Below are 7765 nucleotides of genomic sequence, written 5' to 3'. Positions count from 1 at the left end.
ATCCAACGTTTGTAAAATTTTCCATTTCCCTCTTGACCTCAAGCAGCTCTCACTTGGCAAACTATCCAAATCATAGAATATCCCTCGTTGAAGGAAGATCTCAATGTTTGGCTTGAAAATGTACAGACACCGCAGGTTTGGATTTCTGAAAAGAAAGGGGGGAAAGCCCCAGAGTATAGTTTAAATAGAAGGTTGGAATCCAGTAAAATTGTTGGTGATTCTGGAAAGTCTCAAATCTGTTATCACTGTGTCATGAAAGAGTGAATCAGAACTAGAACAAAGTGGTCATCAATCTTGTCAACATGCAGGAAGTTACTTGAAATCCTGAGGATGCTTCAAAAGCAACCAGCATTGTGGTTTACAAGTACAACAAAGTAGAGAGAATCAACTCTTTACTGAGGTCCTTTGGTAAGGATGTTGGGAATTATTCATTAACCTAAGGAATCAATCGTCAACACTATCTTGTTATTCTTTTCTCCATCATACAAAAAATATACCTAAAAGCATTAAACTAGTAAGTTTTCTGAGATTAAGAGCCAACGTTTAGTAAGGGGTTTTTGTTTTTGTTTTTTTTTGTTTTTGGTTCTAATATTTTACTTGAGTATGGGAGACAATCTCATATGAAGTCCAAATATTTAAAATCTTTAAACTGAAGATAGCTAATAATTGATGAGTATCCAGAAGAATATGGGGATCCTGGGAGAGTGACAAACAACAAACCACAAAAAAGAATACAATAAGAAAGTCCAGCGATAAATCTGATTTTTTCCTGTGTGTCGTTGAGTGATCTTTATCCTCTCATACTTTCACAGCTGCTGATCTTCCAGATGTTCTCTCCCGTGGAGCTCTGTCTTTTATGGGGTATGTGTTCCTTCCATGATAAATCAGTCTTTTCCATTCCCCAAAGCACTGCTCGCTCAAAGCAAGCCATTTTTCTAATCCTCACGCAAACTTTCTTAAATTTAGTACAACTCTTTCAAACATTACACTGAGCAAAACTGATAAAGTTTAAGCCTCGGTGGAAGGCAGAACATGGCTCCCCTCCACTATGGATGCCAAATGGACCAATCTTTCCTCTCAGTCCATCCAATAAAATGCTCCAGCTTGAGTCTTTGAACCCAGGGGAAATGAGATAAAGAAGTAAGGACAGTAGAGACAGTCTTCGTGATGACAATGCTAAGAGTTCAGGAGCAGTGACAACATCGAGAATTGAGTAGTAGTGGCCATTGCTGTTGGTGTCAACAATCTTGTAGTGATGGTCCTGGTACTGTCACCTCGAAATAGATTCCTATGGCCTAACCTCTGATTTCTGACCAGTTTCTGAGACCAGGCATTTAGTTTTTCCAGCATTTCTGTGAGTTCCTAATATCTTTAAAATAAAGGCTTTTACAGCTGCCAGACTTGACTTCAGTTATTTCAACTGAGACTGTTACATAATCTGCAAAACAATTCTTTGGATGAAGCTTTGGCTTGTGAGTGGGACCCTTCTTGAGTTTCTAGGGGTAGCACAAAGCTAGGGATGTACTTATCCTTGAGTCATTGTATAGGTTAGTTAGCCTATCTCTGCAGAAAGATGACACAGAGAAAAGAACAAATGTGTCAATGTAATTCATTATCTTAATCCAGACTTTTTTTAAAATGAACTTCACTATTTTGGTTAAAGACATTCAGGAGGGCAGAGGGGGATGTGTCTGCCGACTCATGCTGGCTCCACCTGGGAACACTTCAGATTTCGACACCCCTGTGCCTTTTTTCTTCCCACTGAGTTCATTTCTGCATCCCATACACTCTTCCAGAGTCCTCTCTGGAGGGTGAACACCACGTCTTGCCTCATTCTGTGCGCCTATTGAATATATTTTATATGATGCACACCTGTCACTACCTGACCGTCATCTTCTGCTGCTTAGATAGCCATGACTTGTAATAAATGATCCTACCCCTTGTCCCCAGGTGCCCCAAAGGTACCTGAAAACCAGTATTTTTTTAGAAAAGAGGGAGCAGTGGGTCACGGGACAGGGGAAAGCACATGTGTAGACTGTTGGCTGTACGCTTTGGAGATCAGACAATGATTTGGGCAGAGATTATGTTCCAGACATGTGAAGCCTGTGGGGTTTCCTCTTGCTGCTGCCTGAGCTGTGTGTGAGTTCAGGGGCGCATTCAAAGTCCTAGCAAGCTCTCCACTTGTCTTAGGTTTCATGTTTCTGCCAGGCTATCCCAGCATTCATGGGCATGTGGGCAGTCACCTACACGAGGGGAGTTTACCTTCATCTTCCTGTGGCTTGCTGACTCAAAGAAACTCTCCATTAAAATTCTAGCTGCCCTGAATTAAAATTCAGTTCCCTGCTTCTGGCAGTAAAGTGGTGGGCCATCACCGCCAGCTCGAAGCCGAGGTCCCCCCTCTTCTCAGGGGCAATTCTGCAAATTCTGCTCCCTGGCTGTATGCGGGAGGGATGAGAAGATGCCTTGCCTGGAGGTTTCCAGGCAAGAATGCTAAGAAGTCGCCATTGTCCTACCAGGTACAGGATTGTCCTCCTTTGCAGGAAGCAGATGTTCACAATTTGTCATTTTCCATTGATCATTTTCAGGATCTTAAAATGGTTGTTCCCAAGAATTTTGGCCAGTTCTATACTGGTTTTCTTTGATGGAAAATAATCTGCTCTTTGATGCTTTCACTGCAAGTAGTCTCACAACTGCTTTTGGCTTATGAAATGAGAAAAATGAATTTCCACGTGACCTCAAATTCTCACATATCAGTGTTTATGCTCTTTGCACAAGAAAACAAAGTTTTTCTCAATAGAATGTCACCATTATGGAAGTATTTTCTTACCTAACTACAAGGGCGATTTATTTCCCCTTTGTTTTGTGGAATGTTCCAGGTTAATATAGCTCATTCTCCCAGAGGTCTTCTGCAGCTGCAGTATTTCCAAGTGTTCATTTATTGTGAAATCTGTCTGGCTAGATTAGATTAATTCCTTTGAGATAAAGCTACAGCCATGTTTAATGATGAAAAATTATTCCATTCCCTCTTAAACCCATTTGCAGAAATGGCATATCATTTTACATGTGCCTAAATTTTTATTCATCCATTTCCTCCTCCTCCTGTGCGTTTTCTTGGCATTCTAGGTTTTCTTGGTTGTTGTTTCAGTTTTTCTGTTCTTTTACCCTTGCCCTAGTAGTCTGATTGTATTTTGCTTAGGGTAAGCTATCTCAACTCCTTTTATCAGTGTGAGATGGTAAGATCGATAAGTAATAATAAAAGAGACTATTATATTCAATAATTCAGTCCTTTTTTTCTACAATTCTTGGGTGAGATGTGAAACAAACAAAATATAATGATCTTGCCTAATTTGAGGATACATCAACCATCAGCTCAATATCTTTGAACCCCGGTGGAGGGGTTAGAGTTCTAATATCCTCTTAGAACATTACTCAACTTGGATTTTAATTTATAAATGTAATTAAGAATGTAACTAACTTGAGAAAAAATTTAGCTAACTTGACTTGGTAGCATCAAAGGCCTAAATGCAACATGGATCCAGTGGGAAGGGCAGAAAGTCTGGATCCTGGATCCCACATGCTCATGGGGCCTGTGACATTACTACTATCTCTATAGCTACTTGTTACCGCAACCAAAAGGTAGGGAAACAGTATCCCGCTAAGCCCTTATAAAATTCTTACCCCGAAATTTAGAGCATACAACTGAGCAGCATGGTTTAATAAAAATAAAAACAAAAGCAGTGTTATTTTTGAAGTTTTGGTAATTCGAGGTAACGAGCATGGTGATTTTGAGTGCAGAAACAATGCTAACATAGCTTTATCTTGACTTGGGATATTTGTCCTAATTGCTCTTTCTCACTAGTCTTAAAAGCTCCAGGAGCTTAACAGGCCTTCCCTGGTTCCTTGTATTTAAATTTTTGCAAATATTCGTCCTTCCAGAACTCTGGTAATGGATGATTCTAGGATGATGAAATCTCTAGAGACTGTTATCAGTGGAGAAGACTTGGGCTTAACCAACAACCTCATCCTTCTGCACAAAATGGCAGTCCCTCTAGTCCAGGGTCCTTTAGCACCATTCCTCTCATTCCACAGCTCATTCTTCTCCTTTTCTGTGTTCTTTTCCAACATCTTCTTTCTGCCCTGCTGGGATTTCTTGAAGGAGCCAGCTTCTTCAACTTTATGAAGCACAGAACACAGGTTCTTCATAACATCCCAGTTTTTGAATAGCAGGTATACAGCACAGAGTATCAGATATCTGTGTTCACATAGAAATAGTGATCTCTCTGTATTCATTTTTAAGCCTCTCGGCTCTTCAAAATCCCTCTTCAGGGAAAAAACAAAGGGACCCACAGAGGCTCCAATAAGCACAGACTTGATATGTCACCGCTTAGACAGCTGCAGCTAAATGCCCAGCTGTTGTGGTTTGCATGTTGTGACAAATCCAAGAACATCCACTGAATGGCCACGAACCATGGCCATGGCCATTATACAAACAATGGGCAAATAATCTTGGGTTCAAGGCTCAGATCTGAAAAAAAAGTGGGCCTGGGAACTTTTTTAGTCTCCCCTTCCCAATCTCCCTCCTTCAGTTCTCTAGGCAGTAAAATAATTATCTCACAGTTCATTGGTCTTGGTCTTCTCCAGATTGGAATGGCAACTGGGTCATCAGTTTCATGACTTCCTATCACTCTATGTGCTTTTTGTTCTCCCTCTTGAAGGCTTGCCATTTACCTCCTTCTTTCTTTAGGACCTCACTTCAAGGACACCTTGAAGTTTTCTCTGCCTCAAACTTAATGCTATCAGGAAGAGCCAAGAGTCAATTACCCTCCTCTGCCACCACTGTGGTTTTAGGTAATTATGTTAGCATGGCATTTATCATATTCTATTTTCATTCTAGAGACACTGGAATAACCATGGGAGCTTTGGAACGAGACCAACTTGGATTCAAATTCCAGCTCTGTCAACCATGTGATTATAGGTGAGTTATTCCAACTGCCAGTAAGTTTCCTTACTGAAGAGTGATAATAATCATCCTTTTAAGGTTGAGCCTGAATAGCTGGTATAGAGTAGTTGATTAATTAACAGAAGTCTTCTTCCTTCTCCTTCCTGATAGCATTTTACTTTACTTGCCATTCCTGTAAGAGTGTCAGTGTTTGGCACATAGGAGCTCATAAATATTCAGTTATTGAAGAAATGAGTAAGAAGACTTCTCTAGGAGAGAAGATAATATATGTCATGTATTTTTCATCTTGAAAGAAGCAAACCACCCGTCTCAACTTTGATCTATTTTCCTAGCCATTTATTTTGTGATTTTCATTTGTCATTCAATTTTCAAGTTTTTGGGGGTCTCAGAAGCTCACAGATTGTAATTAGAAGACTCATCTGCTGCTCAAATGACCCATAGCCCTTTGGTCCAGCAATGTTCAGGTTATTTTCAGCCACACACCTTATTTTGAAGTATGAACAATTTGTCTCAGATAATTTTTCCCTTACTCTCACAGATATTCTTCACTTCTCCGAGTATTTACCTGATATTTCCTGAGCATATAGTATGTATTGGTAACTGGGGATACAAAAGACAAATGAGACATAGCCCTTCCCCTTTGTCAAGGAGCAAAATAAACCACTCCAAAATATGTCTCTTTGGCATAGGGATTATTCTGAGCTGCTTATTTTTAAGAAACAGCAGACCCAGGAAAAGCTCTGAAAACCAAGTAGAAGTTACCCCTTGATAAGGGAAATGTACATTTATAAGGGCAATCTCCCTGTGTCAGGGTGTTTCCCTGGCTGTACTGGGAAGGGGAGGATGATGAAATCTCTAGAAACTGTTATCAGTGGAGAAGACATTGGCTTAACCAACATCCTCACCCTTCTGTACTGTGCTTTCCTGAAAACCTCCCATGCCTGGCTCTCCCCTGCCACCCACCATCTTTTGTTTATTGCTGGAGATGGCACTTAGAGTGATGGCTTGGGCCATTTCAGGGAGTTACTCAGTTTTCCTGGGTATCTCTCATTTGTTCTTTTTTTAAAAAAAAAAAAATCCACCACTGCACTAAAATAAAATTCAAGCTCCCTGTTCAGGCTATGGATCCTCATATGATGTGGCCTCTACCCACTGCTCTGAGACTCCAGCAACATGGAGTCTTTCTGTTCCTTAAACACATCAAGATTGTAAGGGAGTTCAGGACACCCTCTTCCTCAAATGGGCTACTTTGGCATGTGGATTATTTTGAGCTGAAGGCACTTGAAACCCTGTGGGCTCAAAAGGAACTTCTGTCCTTCTTAACCACTCAGAAGAATCTAAATTGGGGGTATTTGGCAGAATAAGGGTTATTAACAGAGATACATTTTATTTGGGGAACGGAAACATCTAATTGTCAAACATCTGCTCTCCTTACCACCCTGTGAAGTGCATTCCTGTCCTCTGAAAATCCCAGATCCATCCTCTCTTCTCCTTAGTTCAGAATGACATATATTCCAAGCCTGTCTTTGGAATTTCCATGTCTATGTGGATTCCCCATATGTACACCTATGAAATTTGATTTTCCCCTGTTATTCTGTCTCACGTCAATTTCATTCTTAGCCCAGCCAGAAGGACCTTTGAAGGGACAGGAAGTTTGGTTCCTCAACAATTATTCCTACCTCAGGACCTCTGCATCTCCTTTTCCCTCTGCCAAAACTTCTTTCCCTCAGACATTCACATACTTGGCTCCTGACTGACCTCCAGGCCTCGGCTCAAATGTCTCCTTTTCTAAAATATCACCCAATCTAAAGTAGCTCCCAGTCACGCCCACCATTTGCCCTGCTTTATTGGACAGTTTCATTGCATTCAATAAATTGGACTCCAACATCTATGCTATCCTTTCTTGAGCACTTTCCGGTATTATAGAGGCTGGAAATGTCTCTTCTCCTTCAGTTCAGGGTCAGCTCAACCAGGCCAGGAAGTCAGATTTCAACTCAGCAGGATAATAAGAATTCTTGGCACCTTTTATGGTCTGTTTTTCTGACTGGTGGCAGGAGAGCAGCATCGGCCTCTCTAGAACCTGGGTACAAGCTACCTCTCAATCCCCATAGTGAGACTTAGGTCACTCAGGCTTCCAGGGGTTAAGACCTCAACCTTAGAATCTCTATTTAATTTATATGTCATGTATTTTTTTTTTCTTCAAGGTGAGGAGCAGGAAGAAGACATGAATTTTAAATCACCAGGAAAATGTTAGGGATGTTTTGGAATTTATAAAAAGAGTATTAAGCCTCCTCCCTTCAAAATGTTGCATTTCCTTTATGTGACATGATGGTGCTGCTTTAGTTGTTTCTTTAATTCTTTCACAGCTGTGCATGGCCCCCTCGAGTGAAGTAGACAAAGGACGTCTCCTGAGACACTTGAGTCTCACCATATTAAAGTCATTGCATTTTTTTACCCTGATGCCTTTAGCATTCGTTATTCAACATAATGTATTACTTGACCTCTCTGGGATCTTGGAAGACTGTATTTTTTTTTTTTTTGAATTGTGGGAAAATTCTCCCCCACAGTTTTACTTCCACGTCATAGAAAAGGATCTGAAAGTGACATAGATCCAAATAGAAGGAGAGGAAACCAACAAGTGAGCTGGAAAGGGATCAAGCATGGAGACTGGAATAAGATGGAGCTGGGGACAAGGAGACACAAGCCGTGACCCCTGACGCTGTACATCTGTAAAATAAAGATATTGGTCCATTAGCTGGGGTATTGTTTCTACCATGCTAGTCAATCTACTATTTTTTTTAAAGA

At 40.7% G+C, this 7765-nt stretch overlaps 1 long non-coding RNA gene across 1 annotated transcript; it reads left to right on the top strand.

Annotated features, from left to right (window-relative positions):
• The first annotated feature begins 336 nt into the window (after positions 1 to 336).
• On the top strand, positions 337 to 7414 carry LOC119873418. Its single transcript, XR_005363999.1, has 4 exons — positions 337 to 408; positions 813 to 861; positions 4895 to 4975; positions 7327 to 7414. It is a non-coding gene; the product is annotated as an uncharacterized LOC119873418 (long non-coding RNA).
• Positions 7415 to 7765: the final 351 nt, after the last annotated feature.

The sequence above is a fragment of the Canis lupus genome, chromosome 9 (assembly GCF_011100685.1).
Source record: "Canis lupus familiaris isolate Mischka breed German Shepherd chromosome 9, alternate assembly UU_Cfam_GSD_1.0, whole genome shotgun sequence".
In the NCBI taxonomy this organism is placed as follows: domain Eukaryota; kingdom Metazoa; phylum Chordata; class Mammalia; order Carnivora; family Canidae; genus Canis; species Canis lupus.
This window is presented reverse-complemented; position numbering and strand designations above follow the sequence as displayed.